General features: G+C 41.7%; 5 non-coding genes across 5 annotated transcripts; 4 read left to right on the top strand and 1 right to left on the bottom strand.

Annotated features, from left to right (window-relative positions):
• Window positions 1-21,871: 21,871 nt before the first annotated feature.
• On the bottom strand, window positions 21,872-21,946 carry Trnas-cga (transfer RNA serine (anticodon CGA)). The gene has a single exon. It is a non-coding gene; the product is annotated as a tRNA-Ser (tRNA).
• A 524-nt stretch (window positions 21,947-22,470) lies between these two features.
• Window positions 22,471-22,545, top strand: Trnas-cga (transfer RNA serine (anticodon CGA)). The gene has a single exon. It is a non-coding gene; the product is annotated as a tRNA-Ser (tRNA).
• A 226-nt stretch (window positions 22,546-22,771) lies between these two features.
• On the top strand, window positions 22,772-22,846 carry Trnas-uga (transfer RNA serine (anticodon UGA)). Its single transcript has one exon. It is a non-coding gene; the product is annotated as a tRNA-Ser (tRNA).
• Window positions 22,847-23,072: 226 nt separating this feature from the next.
• On the top strand, window positions 23,073-23,147 carry Trnas-cga (transfer RNA serine (anticodon CGA)). The gene has a single exon. It is a non-coding gene; the product is annotated as a tRNA-Ser (tRNA).
• Window positions 23,148-23,373: 226 nt separating this feature from the next.
• Trnas-cga (transfer RNA serine (anticodon CGA)) lies at window positions 23,374-23,448 on the top strand. The gene has a single exon. It is a non-coding gene; the product is annotated as a tRNA-Ser (tRNA).
• The last annotated feature ends 2,575 nt before the right edge of the window (window positions 23,449-26,023 follow it).

The raw sequence follows: 26,023 nt of genomic DNA, 5'->3' as shown, positions 1-26,023 counted from the left end.
TTCATAATAACTAGCGATATAGTCAGAACCTGCATTTCGAATTTTCTGATTTTATAGTCCGATAGCCACAGTCTTAATTCTTGTTGAACAAACATATTCCTAATCAGTTACTGCTAAGACCAGAAAAGATTATTGGGACATTGCACTTACACATTCCTTTTATGTAATGATCACTAGCTTAATTTAATTTATCAAGTGTATATTACAAAATGGTACTCAGCTTTTGTACACTTGATGTCTTAAACCTAAAACAATGATACTAAATACTTTGTTTTTTCTGGGGAGTAAAATATCGTCATTATAACAGACTGTAATTGAGCAGTCCAATTACTCTGTAAATAGCAACTCGAAGGTAGTCTGCAGACTATTGTGCTGCGCTGCCTGCAGGCACAAACTGAACTGTCTGTCTGCTGGTTTGGATCTATGTGAATGTCTGTTTAGATTGTGTATTTTATGCCTGTCAGCGGCAGGATTACCATTTCCATCAGTAGAAGATGTAAGCGAAGTAGCCGTGGTTGGCAGCATTCGCTATGGCGGCTGTCCACACAATAGGCGGACATACACGATGCACTGGAGCAAGTGGCATGGAAGCAGGAAGAAGTCCATGTTGGGAGCCAGCTGGGGCCTTCTGCACGGAGCTGAGAGGTCAGGTGGGTGACTGTGCCTGTTTGATTGGCGGCCTCTCACGGCATTTGTCGTGTACATGTCGTTTGTTACACAAAATCTGCCCTCTGTGGGAGCCAGCTAGAGTCATCAGCATCCTGCTTCTTTGCTTGCTGGCGTGTATATTTTTTGAATGGTCACCGGTACACCTACACTCAAGTGGACATAACCTATGTGGTATTGGACAGCGATAAAGATAGAAGCGCTGTCAACCCAAAACATAACCTTACCTAATAATACCCTGAACTCAGACCTCCTACACAAGCTAGATGAACTTGTAGTGGCACAGACAAGATGAAACACAGCAGGACAAGTGTTCCAACAAGTGCAAGAATATAGTGATAAAAACCATCAGTTCACCGCACAGAGTTAGCTGTGCACCGGATACCCACTGATTAGTGTTTTAATAGAGCCAAGAATTAATATCTGATTATGTGTAAACTAGTAGACAGATAGACAGACTTTAATGCGTTCATGAGAGATTGTGTAGGCATGTGAATCCAATAAACGCAAGATGATAAGTTCAATGGACTGAAAGTACAATATAATGTTACAGAATTAAGAGTCAAAAGATAAACTGTGTGAATCAGTCCTGTCGGAGCAGACGTATAGCTAAACTGTACAATGTCTCATTATTGCTGTCAAAAATGCATGAAACATTGTTTCAGAGGTATTCCTAGCAGAAAAATTTGAGGCGAATTGAACCCTAGAATAATTTTCCAGGCTGACAGTAAAAATTTGTTAAAGTTTTTCCCTGGCAACGACAACGGCAGAGCAGAATGTGCCACCGGCAAGTCAGAACGTCAGTGAGAGAGAAACACTAATGGAATGGCTGCAATCATGGAAGCTACTGCAACACTGTGGACAGGCTGAGCGTTCAAAACGTGAAACGTTCATCATACCTTTATCCCCTCAGAGATAAGAAGCTAAAATTTGACATTTTTTTGACGCGCCGATTTTTGGGGCTATTTTGTCCAAACTTTTCTGGCTGCTGTGACGTGTGGTGTAATTGTGCGTGTGTTGTGTTGTACAAGTTCAGCAAGATTACAATAAAATTTGTTACTTATTATTAAAGTAACATGAGGTTTTATTTAATTACTACTTTTCCTGGCAATTAAAGTTATTTTGTTAAAGAACTCTCCAATTGTGAATGTGTAGCAATGTTGTCTGTCAAGCATTGTAAATGTCACTAAGTTCATTCAGAAAAGTAATCGTTTATAACCAACAAACGAGCTAAATGTATGAGCAGTAATGTGAACTAAACAAACAAGATTAATGGTTTTCAGTAATTTCATGCTATTATTTAAAAGACTCTTTGATAGTTGAAAATCCTTTATCAAAATTATCAAAATTATCTCGAGGTGGCAACACTTTTCTTTAAGCAAAATGGACGGTTTTGTTACACAGTACCACACGTACACAACACTAATGCATTTTCCTGTCAAAATGTTTCATAAAAGTTGTTACGAAATTACCAGGCTTCATACATCAACAGATAAGAATTTCTTATCACGTAAAATACTGTTTGCATTCATATAACTTCGATGTATTCACAGTTTAGCTGGAATTTGTTATCTCAGAGTGGGTCCTCGGCCACTGGTACACAATTATTATTGCAGTTATAACCAACAACATTTAAGTCTGTAAAGAAAATCAGTTCAAAACTGCAGTTGCAATGTTTCACTAAGATGGCTGCTAACATAAGAAAATCACTTATCTATTCTGCTTCAGGCTGTGTTTTATTCCTAATAAAAATATGTATTAAATATTTTCTCACCTTCACTAGAGGCATTAACATTTGAAAATATTTCTCAGTGTTACAAGACACATTAATATTCACCATTCACCATTTGCGCTGTAGTTCCATACCGCTCTTTGTTAGCTGAGCAGAAAACTTAACATTTAGAGAATTCAATGAAATAAAACTCCAAATTAATTTCAATCTCATAGAATCTAATGCCTACTCCCAGATAATTTATTGAATTAACTGCTTTCAGTTGCTGACCAGCTGTATTGTAGCTAAATGATATAGGATCTTTCTTTCTTTGTGTTCGCAGCACATTACACTTGTCTACGTTGAGATTCAATTGCCATTCCCTGCACCATGCGTCAATTCGTTGCAGATCCTCCTGCATTACAGCACAATTTTCCATTGTTACAACCTCTCGATAGACCACAGCATCATCCGCAAAAAGCCTCAGTGTACTACCGATGTTATCCACAAGGTCATTTATGTATATTGTGAATAGCAACGGTCCTACGACACTCCCCTGCGGCACACCTAAAATCACTCTTACTTCGGAAGACTTCTCTCCATTGAGAATGACATGCTGCGTTCTGTTATCTAGGAACTCTTCAATCCAATCACACAATTGGTCTGATAGTCCATATGCTCCTACGTTGTTCATTAAACGACTGTGAGGAACTGTATCGAACGCCTTGCGGAAGTCAAGAAACACGGCATCTACCTGTGAACCCGTGTCTATGGCCCTCTAAGTCTCACACTCGCGCGGTTCCGGACTGAAGCGCCTAGAACCGCTCGGCCACAATGGCCGGCGCCCTATTACGTATCAAAGGTGGACCAACACGTTATGAAACAGATAGTCATTATGTTTCGGCATCGATGATTTCAGCCGTAAATAGAAATATTAAAAAAGGTAGGAAGATTTTTCTGTTTAGCAAAAGTGATAAAAAGCAGATTACAGAGTACCTGACGGCTCAACACAAAAGTTTTGTCTAAAGTACAGATAGTGTTGAGGATCAGTGGACAAAGTTCAAAACCATCGTACAATATGCGTTAGATGAGTATGTGCCAAGCAAGATCGTAAGAGATGGAAAAGAGCCACCGTGGTGCAACAACCGAGTTAGAAAACTACTGCGGAAGCATAGGGAACTTCACAGCAAACATAAACATAGCCAATGCCTTGCAGACAAACAAAAATTACGCGAAGCGAAATGTAGTGTGAGGAGGGCTATGCGAGAGGCGTTCAATGAATTCGAAAGTAAAGTTCTACGTACTGACTTGGCAGAAAATCCTAAGAAATTTTGGTCTGATGTCAAAGCGGCAGGTGGATCAAAACAAAATGTCCGGACACTCTGTGACCAAAATGGTACTGAAACAGAGGATGACAGACTAAAGGCCGAAATACTAAATGTCTTTTTCCAAAGCTGTTTCACAGAGGAAGACTGCACTGTAGTTCCTTCTCTAGATTATCGTACAGATGACAAAATGGTAGATATCGAAATAGACGACAGAGGGATAGAGAAACAATTGAAATCGCTCAAAAGAGGAAAGGCCGCTGGACCTGATGGGATACCTGTCCGATTTTACGCAGAGTACGCGAACGAACTTGCCCCCCTTCTTGCAGCGGTGTAGCGTAGGTCTCTAGAAGAGCGTAGCGTTCCAAAGGACTGGAAAAGGGCACAGGTAATTCCCGTTTTCAAGAAGGGACGTCGAACAGATGTGCAGTACTATAGACCTATATCTCGAACGTCGATCAATTGTAGAATTTTGGAACACGTATTATGTTCGAGACTTTTCTGGAGACTAGAAATCTACTCTGTAGGAATCAGCATGGGTTTCGAAAAAGACGGTCGTGTGAAATCCAGATCGCGCTATTCGTCCACGAGACTCAGAGGGCCATAGACACGGGTTCACAGGTAGATGCCGTGTTTCTTGACTTCCGCAAGGCGTTCGATACAGTTCCCCACAGTCGTTTAATGAACAAAGTAAGAGCATATGGACTATCAGGCCAATTGTGTGATTGGATTGAAGAGTTCCTAGATAACAGAACGCAGCATGCCATTCTCAATGGAGAGAAGTCTTCCGAAGTAAAAGTGATTTCAGGTGTGCCGCAGGGGAGTATCATAGGACCGTTGCTATTCACAATATACATAAATGACCTTGTAGATGACATCGGAAGTTCACTGAGGCTTTTTGCAGATGATGCTGTGGTGTATCGAGAGGTTGTAAAAATGGAAAATTGTACTGAAATGCAGGAGGATCTGCAACGAATTGACGCATGGTGCAGGGAATGGCAATTGAATCTCAATGTAGACAAGTGTAATGTGCTGCGAATACATAGAAAGATAGATCCCTTATCATTTAGCTACAAAATAGCAGGTCAGCAACTGAAAGCAGTTAATTCCATAAATTATCTGGGAGTACGCGTTAGGAGTGATTTAAAATGGAATGATCATATAAAGTTGATGTCGGTAAAGCAGATGCCAGAATGAGATTCATTGGAAGAATCCTAAGGAAATGCAATCCGAAAAAAAAGGAAGTAGGTTACAGTACGCTTGTTCGCCCACTGCTTGAATAGTGCTCAGCAGTGTGGAATGCGTACCGGGTAGGGTTGATAGAAGAGATAGAGAAGATACAACGGAGACAAGCGCGCTTCGTCACAGGATCATTTAGTAATCGCGAAAGCGTTACGAAGATGACAGATAAATTCCAGTGGAAGACTCTGCAGGAGAGACGCTCAGTAGCTCGGTACGGACTTTTGTTAAAGTTTCGAGAACATACCTTCACCGAAGAGTCAAGCAGTATATTGCTCCCTCCTACGTATATCTCGAGAAGATACCATGAGGATAAAATCAGAGAGATAAGAGCCCACACAGAAGCATACCGACAATCCTTCTTTCCACGAACAATACGAGACTGGAATAGAAGGGAGAACCGATAGAGGTACTCAGGGTACCCTCCGCCACACACCGTCAGGTGGCTTGCGTAGTATGGATGTCGATGTAGATGTAGATGTCAGTGTAAATGAACTGTGAGGCTACCTGCCACGCAGTAATTTCTTAGGAAATATGGAGCTGAAACGTATTATGCAATGAAGCAGAATAGCGCAAAGTCGTCCACTTCGCTGGTGAGAATCAACGGTAGGACCAAAACGAACTTTGTATGGTGTAATTATGAACCTGTAAGTTTCTCGTATAATTCAGGAGTGACTTTTTTTAAGAAGGTACAGATTTTATATGCGATAGTTAGCTGTTGTGTTATGATTATTAGAAAAGAAAATCATTTTGTGTGCTATTGACAGTCATTCCTCGTATTAAATTTCATTTATAGATTGCCAGATTCAGCATCACACAAATGAAATGAAATTTACACAGTCAATATTCATATCTGAAAGCAGTGCAGCTATGGCTATTGTAGCTCATAAATCACTGGCGACAATGTAATCAGAATAGAGAGTGCTCGCTTTAGCATCGCTAATAATACAATACATCGAGACACTGTACTCCTGTAGCATGAAACACCATAGTTTCTTTTATTAAAACACACTTTATAAGTGACTTTCATATTACAGTTGGAACAGCTTAACTTAAAATTTTGGAATTATTTAGAAATTAATAGATCGCACTATACATTACTCCTATACAGAGAGAAACATAAAATAAAACTTCTGCTGAAGGGCACAAGCTACACAGTATGGTAATAAGAAACAATGTTCTGATTAGAAGCATTAGCTTGAAAATCATACATTTATCAGCTACAAGTTTTAAGTTGATAAGTCATGTTCACCAAAACCAGTTCTCAAGACACTGCAAATTTATTCCACCCAATCTTACAAATCTATTTCCGTCCATGAAAAAATTATAATTTCATTGGCTAACCTTAAAGTTTTTAATTTTTCTAACGGAACCTTAATCTTCTTTATGATTTCACGTTCACTTTCTTCACGGTTTGGCAACTTCTTTTCGTCAGTCGTCTGGCTGGTTTGATGCGGTCCATCACGAATTCCTCTTCCTTCCGAAGCTCTTTATCTCAAGGAGAATTTAGACCTAAGATCCTCAATTATTTTCTGGATATATTCCAGTCTCTGTCTTCCTCTACAGTTTTCACCCTACACAGCTTCGTCTATAGCTCTAAGTACCAAGGTAGGGATTCTAGTTATGTCCTCTATTCCTGTCGATGTTTTCCACATGTTACTCTGCTCGCCGATTCAGCAGAGAACCTCCTCATTTCTTATTAGTCTACTTAATTTTCAACATTCTTCAACTGCACCACAACACAAACATTTCGCGATGGTTTTGATGTTTTATCCTTGCGACGTTCGGAATCTGAAATAGTGTATTTAGTCAAAGCTGTGAAAAGCTTTCCCTAAGTCAATGAACGCTAAAAATCTAATTTTCCCTTTTTCCTTATCTTCTAAGCTAAATTTTACGTTGTATTGTCTCCAATGCACTGTTGTGATGGCCATTGTGAGATTAAAATTCAAACTATAACTGCTGGAATCATTATCCAACCAGTGATACAAAACATCACGTTGTATCTTACTGTCTTTTAATCGAAGGCAAAGCGCCAGATTTCTAAAAGTAATAAGCTTTTTTATCCTACGTAGTCGTCTGAAAGTGGATTCAGTCCAGCTTTATCGAGTGTTTAAGAAGACCTGAGTTACCAAAAACATGGCAGAAATTGTTAGTGTACCTTTATTGCGCTCTCTATACTATAGCTGCTTTGTTTTATTAATCTTTATTGTTAAAAATATCAGCAGTAAAGTAATCAAGGCACATAGCAGTAATTAGTAAGAGATGACTTAAGTATAGAATATACACCTGTTTGTTTACAAAGTGCAAGACTCATTTCGAGCGATTGTGGGAGATCAGGTTGCCCTTACAGCGCCATTAGAGCACACAACACAGACAAGCCCACTGTCTTAGTTTGTGATGAAAGATGTCGGTTTGATTTAGGGATGAAGGATGAGGGGGAGGGGAGGGGGGGGGGAGACGTCCTCACATTCCGCTGCCAATATGTGCCGTAGTATGCAAGGCCGAAAAACTGTCCCGAATGAAAGGCCAGTGAAATAAAGAGGGTTCCAAACCATCTCAAGTACAGCAGACTGTTCATTCTTCGATCTTGCACGTTAACTTTGCTGCCAAGTATTTAGTCGAGTGAACGACTGTTGCTAGTACGCATCGTGGGTCAGTACCAGTGCTATTTGTCTGAAGTTGCCGCAAAGCCAGACAGTGTTAATGTAGTAAAGCTAAATCGTTGTTCTAGTGAGTTGGGAAATTTCATCAAACGGTAATTACTTTTAAATGAAATTTTCTGTATCTTTGAACAATTGTATTGCATGTATCCTCGTAAATCGTAAATATTAGTAGAAATTGTAATCGAAATAAAAATCTAAACATTAATTCTGTCTGCGGTCAAACAGTCACTGTGATATCAAACTTACTTCTGATATACACTCATCAGACAGAACCTCATCGCCACCTACGTAATAGCCGATACGTCCACATTTGGCACGGATAACAGCGGCGACGCTTCGTGGCATGGAAGCAATGAAGCCTTGGGGGTCATTCCAGGGAGTTGGCACCACATCTGAACACACAAGTCACGTAATTACTATAAATTCCGGGGAAGGGACGATGAGCTCTGACACCACGTCCAATCACATCCTAAATGTGCTCGATCGGGTTCAGATCTAGAGAGCTCGGCGACCAACACATCAGTTGGAACTCGCCACTGTGTTCGTCGAACCACTCCATCGGACATCTGGCCTTGTGATGGCGCATTATTTTGTTGAGAAATGCCACTGACATACAGAAACTGATTAGGACAACACAACACCCAGTCCCTGAGCGGAGAAAATCTCCGACCCAGCCAGGAATCGAACCCGGGCTGCAACAAGTGTACGATCTCCTTGACCATCATGGTGCCTTGCACGAGCTCCACTGGAACCATGGATACCCACGTGAATGTTCTCCAGAGCATAATGGAGCCGTCGCCAGTTTATTCAAATGTTCAAATGCGTGTGAATTCCTAAAGGACCAAACTACTTAGGTCATTGGTCCCTAGAATTACACACTACTTAAACTAACTTAAACTAACTTATGGTAAGAACAACACACACACCCATGCCCAAGGGAGGACTCGAACCTCCGGAGGCAGGGGCCGTGCAGTCCGTGACAGGACGGCTCAAACCTCAAGGCCACTCCGTGCGGCTGTAGCCAGTTTGTCTCCATCCCACGGTACAGGTGTCAAGGAGCTGTTATCTTGGAAGACGTCATATTCGCACTCACCCATCGGCACTATGAAGGTGGGATTGGGATTCATCAGACGATGCGACGCTCTGCCACAGCGCCAACGTCCAGTGCTGATGGTCACAGGCTTATTTCAGCTGCAGTTGCCGATGTCATTGTGTTAACATTGGCACATGCATTGGGCGTCGGCTGCAGGGACCGATCAGGAGTGTTCGGTGCACCGTGTGTTCAGACACACTTGTCCTCTGCCCCGTATTAAAGTCTGATTATAGGTTCGCCACAGTTCTCCGCCTGTCCTGTTTTACCAGTCTGCCCAGCTTAGTGATTAGTGGCCCCCCAACCCTGTGACGTCTGAACATGGTTTCACTTCGGTTTCTCCACATTTCGAAGACAATCACCACAGCACTCCTAGAACAACCGACAAGTCGTGCAGTTGCGTGTATTTTGATACCTTGTAGTTGGTGCACCCAACTCACTTCATGCTTAAATGTATCATTGACGCATTCAAGTTCACCTACTGAATTATGGACTTCTGTAAAGCGCATGTGTGTGGTAGTAGACTAAGCAGTAATACTCAAATTAAGACGTAATGTTTTGCGCCGTATATCTTCTTTAATGGTGAGACAATATTTCAAAGTTGAGTGATAACTTAAAAAGAGAATTACTGTTGAGAGAGATAACTAATATACAACGTGAAAATTGAACATACAGAGACTGTCGTTAACATGCGGTTGCTACATCTGAGAACTTATGTGCAGTTGTGAGTACTGAGAAGATGATAGAGCAGACGCAGAATGTGGTTTAGAAAGTCATGTTGAGAAACACACCGACAGACTGCAGATGAATCTCTCTATTACACTACCAGTTAACGTCTACGAGGTCAGCATCATGCTCTGGAAAATAAATGAGATTGACTTAATTCTAACTTAAAATCTAACTTAAAAATGAGCCTAACAGGCATTTTACATTATATGAGTCCACTTAGTCGACTGACACAAAACATCATCTTAAGGTAGGAATGATTTCGATAATGACTATTCTACGCCAAATTCAAAACAAGTGACGTCAAATATGTTTCTAAACGTCAGATAGGAACAGAATGACCGAATTACAGACTGAACATATGCGATAGATATCGTTCAACAGCTTAATTTGAAAATTCAACAACTAGAATGACAGTCACGTTCCGAAAACCGCATAAGTAAACACCTGAAGATTTTCATAGATTTTTTGCCCTCTATGTCTCAATACATGTAGTCAGACATTTCTGTATTCCTGTCTGATCCCAGAATGTGTGGAAGAGCGAGACGTGCATGTAGCTGGAGGGTGTTACAATCAAGTTTAATTATTGGCAGTATAGTGCTCACTATAACAGCTACTGACAGTGTAAGTAGAGCAGCGCACATTAGAAATACATGAAGCAAAGATAACAAAACAGTAAAATCGAGTCTTCAAATGCATTTTGATAAAAAATCGATATTGTCACTGCCATTATGTTTGTCACACAGTTCAGATATAATGACACTAAACATGAGTTTAAGTCAAACATAAGAATTTCAATGCTGTGTCCATATAACAACAGTCTGCTTTTAACTAGTGAATAAACATCAAGATGTAATCATCCTACAGTCTTTGTCAGTAACAAACCCCTTAATAAAATATTGCAAGACATGTACAGTTGATTAGTAGTGCTGTAGAAACAATAAAAATCTTGACAATGTAGTAGCTATCTTAATAAAAGTATGAGAAAGTACCATTACATTATAAGGAATTTATTCTTTTTAAAAATACATGAAACTTAAAATTATTTTTTTCAACTAAAAAGTATATAAAAGTTTAGTAACTAGTGATAATTCTGCAGAGTTATCAATCATATTGACATGAGAGAAGTATACAGAAAACATGTACCGAAGTGTGGAAGTCTATAATCGGTGGCAGATAAACTAATTGCTACTTTCCAATAAAAATTTTGTGCTATAGATTAGCCTTGAATTATATTACATAATACAGAATTTATGTTAATTGTATAACTAAAAGGCTACAACTTTATTAGGAATAGAAGTCCTTGCACACAAAAGACATCACACAGCATACAGTGTATGAATGTTATGCACTTTAGTCAAAAACTTTATTTCCAACAAGCTGGAATAAGTTTCTATGTCTTCTTTTCCAATCTGTTTCCATCAAAACCACTAAGCATTAAAATGGTAAAATAAAGTATCCATTAATGCACGTATAAAGCAAGATCGATTTTTTTTACCGATGCAGACATACAAGAATAAATACAGAAGACAGGAGCTGAGTATATACGATTCAAATGACAGAGAGCAACATCTTAGACTGAAATGAAAAACCAAGTGTTGGTGCGGACTGATGATTATTGAATATGTAAATACAGATGCAGTTCCATCGACGTGGGAATCGGAATGTGTGTACGCCTTCCAGAAGAAAGGACGATGTATGAAATCGAAATAGTAAGGTGCATAATCTCTGAACTGCAGAACATGACGAACTACCGTTTAGTAACCCTAAATAGAGCGATAGTCTTCTCAGAAATTTATTTCAAGAAAAACAGAAATTTACACAAAGATGAGGTATGTCAAGTGAAAATTGGTAATACACTTTCACAGAAATTTAGAGCAAGCAAGGATCTGTCACCAACATTATTCAAAATCTATATAGGCATAACTCTGAAGACATGGTCTTGTAAATGCAATAGGATGGGGCTAGAAATTAAAGATGTAGTTTATTTACATCACCTACCATTTGCTGATGATCAAGTAGTTATAGCACAAGATGGGCAGGACGGAAATTATACTCGTAATCAATTAGTAACGAAATACAGAAACTGGGGATTGAAGATTAATTATCAGAAAACATAATGTCTCACTAATTATTCAGATTCATTATACATAGATAGAGAAAGAGAATTAAGAAGACCAATAATTTCTGTAACATGGGAGCCATTTTGGAGATGGAGAAAAAAATCAGAGGTAGAAATTAATAAAAGAATTAGCAGTTGAACGAATGTCATTGGGACCCTCAACTCAGCCTTATGAAGCAAAAGAATCAAATTTAAATTGGTACTAGAGAGCATAGTTATGTATGGAGTGGAGACATGGACTACTAATTTGAAACACGTAAAAAATCTGCAAGCGCTAGAAACGGACTTCTGGAGAAGATCAGCAAGAATGTCTATAAAAGAGAAAATAAGAAGCAACGAAATAATAAAGAGAATGAAAGTAAGAGAAAGAATACATGACGTGATGCATAGAAGGAAGTTACAATGGTATGAGCATGTAAGAAGAATGGAGGAAGCCATGATCCTAGAATGGAAACCGGAGGGAAAGAAGAGGACGCCCTATGACCAAATGGCTCCAAAATATAAATTTGTCAATGAGAAGACTTGGCGTAGAAGAAGGAATATAAGATCGAAAGACCTTGAGGGACATCTTGAGGAGATAAGTTAAGATCTTAATTAACAGGTGTAATGATTTCCGGGTATTTGTTATGTTGGAGAAAATCTTTGTACAGAGGAAACTCTCAATAAAAATAGTAATCGATATCGTTATTGTTACAAGAGACTGGGACTACCGTAACTAGCAAGCAACTCAGGAGGAAGTCAAAGTAAGAGTTACGATAAGTATTTTCAACAGTGTAAAGTATCTAAATCGGGGTGCACTCAGCCTTTGTGAGACAAACTGAGGAGCTACTCGATTGAGAAGTAGCTCCCGTCTCGGAAACTGACATGTGGCTGGGAGAGCGGTGTGCTGACCACATGCCCCTCCATATCCGCATCTGATGACGTCTGTGGGCTGAGGCTGACACGGCGGCCGGTCGGTACCGTTGGGTCCTCATGGCTTTTTCGGGCGGAATTCAAAGGATCTAAATAAGATGCAAATTTCAGTTTAAGATAAAGGAGCCAATGCTATTCCTGTCTTCGGTGTCGCATAACACACGGTAGTTACGGTGTATATTATGGAACTGTAGCACGCTAACTACGTAACCTTTAATATTAGGGACCACTCGTTTATGGGACTACGTTCGGGATTAGCACCGTTCGTGTCGATAACGTGCAGTCGGGTCTCATGATCTCTATTAGCAAGGGCACCGCTACATTTTCCACCGACACAGACACGCAACATAAACACTTTTTGAAACAACCAGTATCAGTTGTTACTTTCCGGTTTGGTATAAGATATATGAAGTATTGGGCAGAAACATAAAATGTCACACTAGATCAAATGTTGCTACATTATGACATGGTTTCTGTAAATGATGAGTACAAGAACTTTACTCTTGCCCTTGGTATAACTCTAGTCTTAGGCTTGGTAAATTTGCTGTAGCAGACTACAATCAGTCTCGATGCTTGTGATAGCTCTTTGTGTTTATTATGGAGTGTTCTTAACACTAATATGGTAGAATGTAAGCACACCAGATAGAAAACTAAACACATTAGTCATATGAGGAAACATCACGCTACAGTCGGCCCCTTTATCGATATCCAAAGATACCGCGGCCGCATCTCTAGGCAAAGGATACGTCGGCATCTCGCTAGGATGCAGCGGAATCGAGCTATGAGGCTATAAAGAGCTGTAATCAGACCGGCTAATTGTCTTGTCACCTCCAGCGAATAAAAGTGTTTGTGAGCCTAATGTGACAGAGTGGAGCTGTTCGCTTGTGGAGTTGATGCCGTGTGGTCACCACAGTGCTACCTTGAACGGAAACTCGGCGACATCGTTTGTATGTAATATACGATGTGTATCAGGAAAATTCTCCCCCCATGAACCATGGACTTTGCCGTGGGTGGGGAGGCTTGCGTGCCTCAGCGATGCAGATAGCCGTACCGTAGGTGCAACCACAACGGAGGGGTATCTGTTGAGAGGCCAGACAAACGTGTGGTTCCTGAAGAGGGGCAGCAGCCTTTTCAGTAGTTGCAAGGGCAACAGTCTGGATAATTGACTGATCTGGCCTTGCAACAATAACCAAAACGGCCTTGCTGTGCTGGTACTGCGAACGGCTGAAAGCAAGGGGAAACTACGGCCGTAATGTTTCCCGAGAGCATGCAGCTTTACTGTATGATTAAATGATGATAGCGTCCTCTTGGGTAAAATATTCCGGAGGTAAAATAGTCCTCCATTCGGATCTCCTGGCGGGGACTACTCAAGAGGATGTCGTTATCAGAAGAAAGAAAACTGGCGTTCTACGGATCGGAGCGTGGAATGTCAGATCTCTTAATCGGGCAGGTAGGTTAGAAAATTTAAAAAGGGAAATGGATAGGTTAAAGTTAGATAGAGTGGGAATTAGTGAAGTTCGGTGGCAGGAGGAACAAGACGTCTGGTCAGGTGACTACAGGGTTATAAATACAAAATCAAATAGGGGTAATGCTGGAGTAGGTTTAATAATGAATAGGAAAATAGGAATGCGGGTAAGCTACTACAAACAGTGAACGCATTATTGTAGCCAAGACAGATACGAAGTTCGCAACTACTACAGTAGTACAAGTTTATATGCCAACTAGCTCAGCAGATGACGAAGAAATTGAAGAAATGTATGATGAAATAAAAGAAATTATTCAGGTAGTGAAGGGTGCCGAAAATTTAATAGTCATGGGTGACTGGAATTCGGTAGTAGGAAAAGGGAGAGAAGGAAACGTAGTAGGTGAATATGGATTGGGGCTGAGTAATGAAAGAGGAAGCCGCCTGGTAGAATTTTGCACAGAGCACAACTTAATCATAGCTAACACTTGGTTTAAGAATCATGAAAGAAGGTTGTATACATGGAAAAACACTGGAGATACTAAAAGGTATCAGATATATTATACAATGGTAAGACAGAGATTTAGGAACCAGGTTTTAAATTGTAAGATATTTCCAGGGGCAGATGTGGACTCAGACCACAATCTATAGGTTATGGCCTGTAGATTAAAACTGAAGAAACTACAAAAAGGTGGGAATTTAAGGAGATGGGATCTGGATAAACTGACTAAACCAGAGGTTTTACAGAGTTTCAGGGAGAGCATAAGGGAAAAATTGACAGGAATGGGGGAAAGAAATACAGTAGAAAAAGAATGGGTAGCTTTGAGGGATGAAGTAGTGAAGGCAGCAGAGGATCAAGTAGGTAAAAAGACGAGGGCTAGTAGAAATCATTGGGTAACAGAAGAAATATTGAATTTAATTGATGAAAGGAGAAAATATAAAAATGCAGTAAATGAAGCAGGCAAAAAAGAATACAAACGTCTCAAAAATGAGATCGACAGGAAGTGCAAAATGGCTAAGCAGGGATGGCTAGAGGACAAATGTAAGGATGTAGAGGCTTATCTCACTAGGGGTAAGATAGATACTGCCTACAGGAAAGTTAAAGAGACCTTTGGAGATAAGAGAACCACTTGTATGAACATCAAGAACTCAGATGGAAACCCATTTCTAAGCAAAGAAGGGAAAGCAGAAAGGTGGAAGGAGTATATAGAGGGTCTATACAAGGGCGATGTACTTGAGGACAATATTATGGAAATGGAAGAGGATGTAGATGAAGATGAAATGGGAGATACGATACTGCGTGAAGAGTTTGACAGAGCACTGAAAGACCTGAGTCGAAACAAGGCCCCCAGAGTAGACAACATTCCATTGGAACTACTGACGGCCTTGGAAGAGCCAATCCTCACAAAACTCTACCATCTGGTGAGCAAGATGTATGAAACAGGCGAAATACCCTCAGACTTCAAGAAGAATATAATAATTTCAATCCCAAAGAAAGCAGGTGTTGACAGATGTGAAAATTACCGAACAATCATTTTAATAAGCCACAGCTGCAAAATACTAACACGAATTCTTTACAGACGAATGGAAAAACTAGTAGAAGCCGACCTCGGGGAAGATCAGTTTGGATTCCGTAGAAATACTGGAACACGTGAGGCAATATTGACCTTACGACTTATCTTAGAAGAAAGATTAAGGAAAGGCAAACCTACGTTTCTAGGATTTGTAGACTTAGAGAAAGCTTTTGACAATGTTAACTGGAATACTCTCTTTCAAATTCTAAAGGTGGCAGGGGTAAAATACAGGGAGCGAAAGGCTATTTACAATTTGTACAGAAACCAGATGACAGTTATAAGAGTCGAGGGACATAAAAGGGAAAAAAATGGTTGGGAAGGGAGTAAGACAGGGTTGTAGCCTCTCCCCGATGTTATTCAGTCTGTATATTGAGCTAGCAGTAAAGGAAACAAAAGAAAAATTCGAAGTAGGTATTAAAATCCATGCAGAAGAAATAAAAACTTTGAGGTTCGTCGATGACATTGTAATTCTGTCAGAGACAGCAAAGGACTTGGAAGAGCAGTTGAATGGAATGGACAGTGTCTTGAAAGAAGGGTATAAGATGAACATCAACAAAAGCAAAACGAGGATAATGGAATGTAGTCTAATTAAGTCGGGTGATGCTGAGGGAATTACATTAGGAAATAAGACACTTAAAGTAGTAAAGGAGTTTTGCTATTTGGGGAGCAAAATAACTGAAGATGGTCGAAGTAGGGAGGATATAAAATGTTGACTGGGAATGGCAAGGAAAGCGTTTCTGAAGAAGAGAAATTTGTTAACATCGAGTATAGATTTAAGTGTCAGGAAGTCATTTCTGAAAGTATTTGTATGGAGTGTAGCCATGTATGGAAGTGAAACATGGACGATAAATAGTTTAGACAAGAAGAGAATAGAAGCTTTCGAAATGTGGTGCTACAGAAGAATGCTGAAGATTAGATGGGTAGATCACATTACTAATGTTGAAGTATTGAATAGGATTGGGGAGAAGAGAAGTTTGTGGCACAACTTGACCAGAAGAAGGAATTGGTTGATAGGGCATGTTCTGAGGCATCAAGGGATCAACAATTTAGTATTGGAGGGCAGCGTGGAGGGTAAAAATCGTAGAGGGAGACCAAGAGATGAATACACTAAGCAGATTCAGAAGGATGTAGTTTGGAGTAGGTACTGGGAGATGAAGAAGCTTGCACAGGATAGAGTAGCATGGAAAGCTGCATCAAACCAGTCTCAGGACTGAAGACCTCAACAACAACATCAGAAAAATAATGACACTGGCAACACTGCTAGCGATCTGGCAACGCTGTGTTGTTCTACTTGTGAAGACCCATGTGTTCATCCCTTCTAGGTGCTCAGTGCGAGTTCAGCACCGTACAAACGTTACGCTATTTTTGAGAGTGTCATCAGTGAGGTTGTGTTTTTTGTTGTGCGGTACTAAAATGGAACAGCGGAATTTAGAGCAACGTTATGCCATCAAGTTCTGTGTTACACTTGGGGAATCCATGAGTGTGACCATCGAAAAGTTGAATCAGGCCTGTGGGGAACATTCCATTTCTGAGCACAAATTTTTCGCTGGCACAAATTATTTTTGGTAGATCAAGAAGACGTAGGAGAAAAGCTTCGCTCAGAGAGACCTTCAGCTTCAAAAACCAGCGAAACGGTCTTATGTGTGCTTGCTCTTTAACAATATTGATGTTGGGTGACTTTTGCACACGCGAAAATTTGATCCGAAATGGTACTGGAAAACGTCACAGCCGAGCAGAGGGACAATGGAAGTTATGTGTGCATTGATATTCTTGATGACGATGACGATGATGATGATGATGTTTCGTTTGTGGATCGCTCAACTGCGAGGTTATCAGCGCCCATACAAAGTTTCAATTTTTACACAGTCCAATTCAGCCACTGTCACGAATGATGATGTTGAAATGATGAGGACAACACAAACACCCAGTCCCCAGGCAGAGAAAATCCCCCACTCAGTCAGAAACCGAACCCGGGTCCCTGTGATCCAGAGGTAGCAATGCTAGCCACTAGACCACGAGCTGTGGACTGGATATTCTTGTGAAGACTATCAATGACCACGAATGGTTCACTGGTAATGAATCCTGGATTTCTGTGTACGATCCTGAGACAAAGTGGGAAGTTAGGACTGGCACCCTGAGACAACTCCTAGACCTAGAAAAGCTCGGACGAGCAAATGAAAGAACAAAACAACGCTGTTTTGCTTTTTTGACAGTAGGGATGTCGTGCATAAAGGATTTGTTCCTCCAGTACAAACTGTCAACCAAGTGTTTTACAAATCGTCTGAGACTGGACATTGCAGACAAAAGCATCATGACAACGCCCCATGTCACAGGGCCACTTCCATCACGGAATGTTTGACCTCAAAAGGAAGCCCTGTTCCAGTGTCACAGTGTCTTGTTGAAGTGGTGTTTCAAGTTATGTCTTGAGTCTAAACCGAGCATTCGTGTGAAAGTGTTACTCTTGACGGGTCAGATAGTTTTCCGTAGAGATTACGACCTGTTTATGCAATGCTGAATGTGCTGTCTGGATTATGTAAACATCAACAGGGACAGCAAGTATGGCATGAGTAAATTTCCTATTTGATTGGATTCTACCGTATTGCTTGTGGACTTTCATAGTATTAAAAGAAGGAAGAACGCAACCAACAAACAGTGAGTTTTACAGACGCAAACATTTGTCAGCTTCTGGTATTTAACTGTTTAGTACTTTGATGATGTTTGGAGCGTTGATGCTCGTTAGACTGAATAGTGTTTCATTTTGGCTGAGAGCCGTTAATCAACTTGACTCATTTTGGCGGCTTTTGGAGCAGTGTTTTGAAAGTTATATATAATCAGGCACTTCTTTCCTTCCTAAGAGATTTCAAACATTTTAAACGGTTTAAAAAGGAAATATATTTTCATAGCTTTGCTGCTGGTTAAGATTAACAATGTATTTTTTTTAGAGAAAGATTTTGGCTAGCCTGTGGTTCATTTGATTCTAGTTGCTATTGAAATCTTATTTTTGGAAAGTTTTTTAAAATTTTTTCTCTCTTGTATTCTGACCAAATATATCTTATTGATTTAAGCCATAGTCAATGGTTAAATTTTTTCGAATCAGAGCACTTGATTTAAAATCTGCTCTAGCACTGTTACTTGTTTCCCAAGTTACATTAGCAAAATGTTTCACTGTCTTTTACAAAGAGCTCATATCAAACGTGTGCCTCTATTTTTGAACGTAAAAGTCTTTATTTGCTTCTTTTATTTTAAGAATTTAGTATAACTGTTTTTATGCGTGTTTTAGTTCACTGAGGCGTGTGATCCCTTCTGCTGCATACAAGTTCATACACAACGGTAAGAAGAGACAGGCTGTAGAATGGTGTGGCAACTGTCGCCGCCGGCCATCCTGTGTTGTGGCAGTAGAAGACGCTTGTAGTACAGGGGAGGTGTGGTGCACCATTGAGTCTGCCAAACCCCGTGTGACTGCTATTGGCGACAGACGGAAACTAGCAATTCCATTACCAATCTTGACACGACACACTCTGTATAATAATGGATATGTGTTTGAGAAGCGAACATATTTGGATTGCCAGACGAGACGGTTATCTGTAAAAGCTGGTGGAAAATGTTATCGAATTTAATGTTTAAATTATACATGTTTAATGGGATACTGTTCTTCATTTTTGGTGATCTTTATGGGTATGAAACCTGGTTGGTAGGTACTCAGAGAGCGCACAGAATAAGGTTACGATTGTGGATGGTGCCGTAAACAGTTGCTGTGAGTTGCACAATCAAACACGCAACTTTATTTTTCTAGGAACCACTTATTTACACATTGCTTTAAATGATCACAACTAGACAATACGGCTGAAGGCATAGTTAAAGAAGAGATGATTTCTGGGCTGAGGCCCAAAACCACATCAAAAACAAGAACTGCTGAAGGGCTGGCTTAGAAATAAAAAGTAGTAAAAAATAGAAGGTAAAATTTAAAAGAAAAAACAGTTGAAAATAATTAGAGGCTGAAGGCCTACACTACACGTCTGAAGGAAAACTATAATTAAAACACATTAATGAACAATTTTTTAACCAAGAAATTTCTTCTTAAACTTACAACAAAACAGTCGAAAACCTAATTAAAGAAATATTAACTTATTGTACGGCTGAAGGCCACAAACAAATCTGAAACAATGGCTGAAGGCCTGAACACCAAGTCAGACAAACAATTTAAAATAAACCTCTTCCTTCTGATAAAAAATTCTTCTTTAAAGAAAACACACCGCTGAAGGCCTTATTAAAAGGGGTTCACGTAAATCCTTGGCTGCAGTCCACACACAGCAGATCGAACAACTAACGGCTTAGGGCCTGGATTACAAACAATTTCAGATAGAACAAATTTTAAGCAAAAAAATATTTTTTTAAATAAAATCAATCTTCAAAATTTTAATTTAACACGGCTGAAGGCCTTTGTGTGAAATTTAAAAACATCTGAATTAATAAACGCCCAAAGGCCTCAAACAACACTTCAAACTAAAATGAAAATCACAATCTAAAACAAACAGAACAAGTGGTGCTCAGAAGTGTTCCAAGGGTCACCCTGAGAAAGTAGCTCAAACGTAAGGTGAGGTGAGACAGGCAGCCAAGAGTTGAAGTTAAGTAATCGGATGGCAACCCAATCTAGGGATGGCCCAAGGACTGACCAACAATTTAACCAATTCCCTTCCGTCCGACCAACGGCACTACGATGGAAAATATCGGCCGAGGACGAGGATGCGAATAGCTCTACATCTTCAGAAATTGGCTTCTAAAAACAGCCTAGGGAACAATAACCACTCTAAGCAAAATATGAACCAAACAACTTAAAAGGCTACACACCATGCCAGACGAGGAAAGGCACACTGCTGGAAAATTACGCTAACAACCACGGCAGGTAACTGGGGCGTTAACGGCCACAGGGCATAAAATACCACTGGTGCACTTCACTGACAAGTAACAGTCAATTTAATAATTAATCACAATATAGGAAGACGGCTGCAAGATTTTGCCGACTCCAGCACATCATACGTTGCTGCTAGCTCGAATGTCCCAGTGAGCAACAAGCCACAAATGAAGGAAGAGATGTCACAACAGATGAGGTTTCATAACAGGTTAACTGATCACCCAGCTCCAGCGTCCAGGTCCGGTGGGTAACAAACTTTGTCGCTCTGGCAGCTAGCGCCTCACGATCCGCCAGCGTGTGCACGCCGCCAGCTGTCCCAGCCTGGCCGCGCTCCGCGGAGACTTCCCTGCTGCTCCATCCCAGTCGACGGACTACCAAACACAGCACCCCACACGGAAATACTAGAGGTCACACCAAAGATAGTATGACAGTACTAGTATCGATAATCATTGCTGCTGCCACGCAAGGAGGCAAGCCAGCAACTTTGTTACGCCAGTAAGTAAGGAAGAAACAAGACGCCACTCGATGTGACAAAATGCCAAAGAACAAACGGCATGAACGCGAGCCGCACACGGCTCGGTGTATTAATCAAATTTCTAAGATGACCATTTCGCATGGAGGCGCTTGATACAACAAAATTATGAAAAATTGTACGTGCTTATTCGTGAATATGTGTGCTTCGAATCTTCGACTAGCAAACTGAATGACAGTTTTGGAGGTAGTTTTATGATGACTCACTGATATACACTGTTCAGTCACATTAACGTGACACCTCTGAAGAGCCCGAATGCAACATTTTGTAGCACGAAACATGCAGGAAGAGAGACAGTGAGTTTGTGGAAGGTACTGAGGGGGAAGTGGAGCCATACTGACGCCACTGTTGTGGCCAGTTTCGCTGGATTTCTTTGTTCAGGGTCTATGGAGCGATCAGCCCGATAGAGGCGATTGCACGCATGCTTGTTTGAGTTTAAATGCGCGAATTTTGGTGGCCAGTGGAGTGAGTACACTGCAAGCTGCATGACATATTGTATTGTCCTGTTAGTAGATACCATTGTGCCAAGGAAAAACTGAAAGTAGGAGTGGAAATGATCCACAGGAATAGATACGTACTGTGTTGATGTTCTGTGATTTACGGAATGACGAGATCACCCAGGGAATGACACAAAAACATTCCCCAGACCATAACACGCCCTCCTGATTACAGGGTCTTTGCTTTCAGAAGTTTCACGCCTTTCACGCAATTGGCCATCTGTCTGACGGAGCACAAAACGCGATTCATCTGAAAAGGCCACCCACGCCACTAGGTGGACGTCCAGGTGCGGTACTGGCATGCAAATTCCAGACTTCATCACCGACGAACAACAGACAGCATGGGTGCATTAACCAGGCGCCGACTGCAGCAAAATTCGCTGAACGGCCATTGAGGAGGCACTATTGGTAGACAGAAACTTTCTGGCAAATTAAAACTGTGTGTCCGACCGAGACTCGAACTCGGGACCTTTGCCTTTCGCGGGCAAGTGCTCTACCAACTGAGCTATCGAAGCACGACTCGCGCCCGGTACTCACAGCTTTACTTCTGCCAGTACCTCGTCTCCTACCTTCCAAACTTTACAGAAGCTCTCCTGTGAACCTTGCAGAACTAGCACTCCTGAAAGAAAGGATATTGTGGAGACATGGCTTAGCCACAGCCTGGGGGATGTTTCCAGAATGAGATTTTCACTCTGCAGCGGAGTGTGCGCTGATATGAAACTTCCTGGCAGATTAAAACTGTGTGCCCAACCGAGACTCGAACTCGGGACCTTTGCCTTTCGCGGGCAAGTGATCAACCAACTGAGCTATCGAAGCTCGACTCGCGCCCGGTACTCACAGCTTCAGCGCAAACTCCGCTGCAGAGTGAAAATCTCATTCTGGAAACATCCCCCAGGCTGTGGCTAAGCCATGTCTCCACAATATCCTTTCTCTCAGGAGTGCTAGTTCTGCAAGGTTCGCAGGAGAGCTTCTGTAAAGTTTGGAAGGTAGGAGACGAGGTACTGGCAGAAGTAAAGCTGTGAGTACCGGGCGCGAGTCGTGCTTCGATAGCTCAGTTGGTAGAGCACTTGCCCGCGAAAGGCAAAGGTCCCGAGTTCGAGTCTCGGTCGGGCACACAGTTTTAATCTGCGAGGAAGTTTCATATCAGCGCATACTCCGCTGCAGAGTGAAAATCTCATTCTGGAAACATCCCCCAGGCTGTGGCTAAGCCATGTCTGCACAATATCCTTTCTTTCAGGAGTGCTAGTTCTGCAAGTTTCGCAGGAGAGCTTCTGTAAAGTTTGGAAGGTAGGAGACGAGGTACTGGCAGAAGTAAAGCTGTGAGTACCGGGCGCGAGTCGTGCTTCGATAGCTCAGTTGGTAGAGCACTTGCCCGTGAAAGGCAAAGGTCCCGAGTTCGAGCCTCGGTCGGGCACACAGTTTTCATCTTCCAGGAAGTTTCATATCAGCGCACACTCCGCTGCAGAGTGAAAATCTCATTCTGGAAACATCCCCCAGGCTGTGGCTAAGCCATGTCTCCACAATATCCTTTCTTTCAGGAGTGCTAGTTCTGCAAGGTTCACAGGAGAGCTTCTGTAAAGTTTGGAAGGTAGGAGACGAGGTACTGGCAGAAGTAAAGCTGTGAGTACCGGGCGCGAGTCGTGCTTCGATAGCTCAGTTGGTAGAGCACTTGCCCGCGAAAGGCAAAGGTCCCGAGTTCGAGTCTCGGTCGGGCACATAGTTTTAATCTGCGAGGAAGTTTCATATCAGCGCACACTCCGCTGCAGAGTGAAAATCTCATTCTGGAAACATCCCCCAGGCTGTGGCTAAGCCATGTCTCCACAATATCCTTTCTTTCAGGAGTGCTAGTTCTGCAAGGTTCACAGGAGAGCTTCTGTAAAGTTTGGAAGGTAGGAGACGAGGTACTAGCAGAAGTAAAGCTGTGAGTACCGGGCGCGAGTCGTGCTTCGATAGCTCAGTTGGTAGAGCACTTGCCCGCGAAAGGCAAAGGTCCCGAGTTCGAGTCTCGGTCGGGCACACAGTTTTAATCTGCCAGGAAGTTTCATATCAGCGCACACTCCGCTGTAGAGTGAAAATCTCATATTGATAGACCCTTCATTTATGTGGGCGGTCGGTTGCTCAACAGTCGCAAGTATTATCTCCGCTTCACCGCTGTGATCTATGGCCCGAGGTGCGCAACAGTTGCCCCGGCGCCAGCTTTGGATAGCTTTATTTTGCAATGGACGGTGTACTTTAACGGTACGCGAACAGTTTACAGACGTAGCCGTATCTGAAATGCTGCCCCCTCTCCCGGACCGGCAGCCAGTGATCATGCTCTTTTGAACGTCAGATAAATAGCTACGTTTCCGTATTACTACAACGATTGCATTGTTTTCCCGGTCCCCTGGACACATTTTAGGCACCCTCCACTGCTGGTGCTGCTACATGCCGTGTGTGAGTGGTTACTGAACGCAAACGTCGAACATACGCGGGGGGAATATTAATGTGACTGGACCGTCTATTTTCTTTAGGTAATTTTAAAATAGCTCAATGCTAATGATATGTAACATCACCTCTGGCATTGATAAAGGCTTCTGTTCGGAGAGGAAGAGTGTCCACAAGTTTTTCCAGGCATGTCTGATCCAGCTGAAGTCGCTCATTGATGTTTAGATCCTCTAGAGCTAGCAGACTGCAGGGATGTTGAGTGCTGTGCATCAAATGCTGTTGCAAGTAGACCTAGACGTTTTCTGTGTGGTTAAGATCGAATGATTCAGGGAGCGCTCGACGTGCGACGGAGTCGTTGACTGTTCGTCAGACGAGGAACGAATGTCTGCAACCGTCTGAACACGGTTGTTGTCGTTTTGGAAGACGGTGGTGCTCAAGGTATACTCATCATGAACAGGTAAAAAGAAAATGCAACAGATGTTCACCAAGAATGTGGAAATTTGTTAGGTGACGATCAGTTGGTTTCAAGAAGGGCAAAAGCACCAGAGAGGCAATCCTGACTTCGTGTGTGATAAGCGAAGCAAGACCGGAGAAAAATCAGTAGACTTTTTAGGGTCTGTCGAGTTGGAAAAAGCATTCTAAAATGTAAAATGGAGTTAAGATATTCGAAATACTGGCCAAATGAAGTGAGGTATAGGTAGAGATCAAAACGTTTCCGTCAGGGCGTTGCTAAAGTGCATATGCAACGCAACGTGTCTCCGATGCGGGTATATTCTGTTCATTATTCAGAATATAAGTAGTTGCTGTGTCATCTGCGACGACTGGTGGCTGCATAATCCGAAGAGGAATCGGCTGAGTCAAACAGTGGACTCTCGGCTGTTGAGGACGCCGCATCAGCTGGGAGCGGAAGTTGGTGGCCGATGCAGCGCTTTGCCGCCTGCTAGCGAGGTACGCACGCCCCTTCCGTAGCCATGTCTGGAGACGGCGGTGACCAGGACGTGCGCGTTTGATTCACAAGCCGTTACAGGGAGTACTTAACCCCAGTTCACTGCCCGTGTTGTGCCATCAGGTGGACCGCGAAGTCGGATTCCGTGACGTCCTGCTGAAGGCGGAACCTGGCCCGCCAGTACGGTAGACCGTAAGACTCGTGAGTGTGACGGCAGCTTCTGCCCAGGACCAGAGCCGTGTTGGTAGATCCCTACATCAGCGCTGGCTGTTGTGTTGACTGTAGTACTGGACGCTGGAATTCATTATCAGTGGCACCAGAACGCTGACCTTCTCCTATGGAAGCAAGTGTAAGACGAATACAACAGTCTCACCCAAGGAAGTTACCATGCCATAACCAGAGTATCGAGTGCAAACGACATGAACGCCACGGATGACATCTGATAGTCAAGGAAAGGCAGTATTCGGTTACTATTGTGGACGGGGCCGTAGTTACTATTGGCTGCCTTTTACAGTTACACATAATTTATTTTAAACCAGTAATTCCAGACTCAACAATAAATAACAATACCACACGTTATTAATGAAGGAATAAACAACTGTGTAAATAATAGTGTTTACAGTGAGTTACAATTTAGCAAATCACCATTAAATACAGAAACAGCAGATAATGTTTTAAAATCAAGCCAATGTGATCTGGGCAGAAGGCCTTACACGCCAGGAATAGCAATAAATTAAGAATTGTTTAAAACTCGATGCAACTTACAAATTACAGGTATTTAAATATTAAAGGCAATTCGCCACAAACACAGCAGAAGGCATCAGACGCCAGGAATGGCAGTAAACAAGGTTTTAAGGCTTACTGCTAAAATACAAGTATCAAATTAGAATTTTAAGGCAAATGGCCACAATCACGGCTACAGGCCGTACACGCCAGGAACGGCAATAATTTAAAAAATTTAGAAGCCTGCTGTAAAACAGCAAATACAATAGGAAAGATTAATTAAAAAAACAAGCAACTGATCACCAAACGGGTGAAATAAGATGACACAACCCTTAACATCCACTGAACACTACACTGCTAGATTTATTCCAGAAGGCGACCAGAACTATTAAATAGACATATATAACCTTTAACGTAGGCATCACAAGGTATTGTAATAAATAATACAATAATAAAACACAAGGACCAGTACATAAGTTTCTTAAAGGTTACTGAGGCA

The sequence above is a fragment of the Schistocerca cancellata genome, chromosome 2 (genome assembly GCF_023864275.1).
Source record: "Schistocerca cancellata isolate TAMUIC-IGC-003103 chromosome 2, iqSchCanc2.1, whole genome shotgun sequence".
Taxonomy (NCBI): Eukaryota; Metazoa; Arthropoda; class Insecta; order Orthoptera; family Acrididae; genus Schistocerca; species Schistocerca cancellata.
This window is presented reverse-complemented; position numbering and strand designations above follow the sequence as displayed.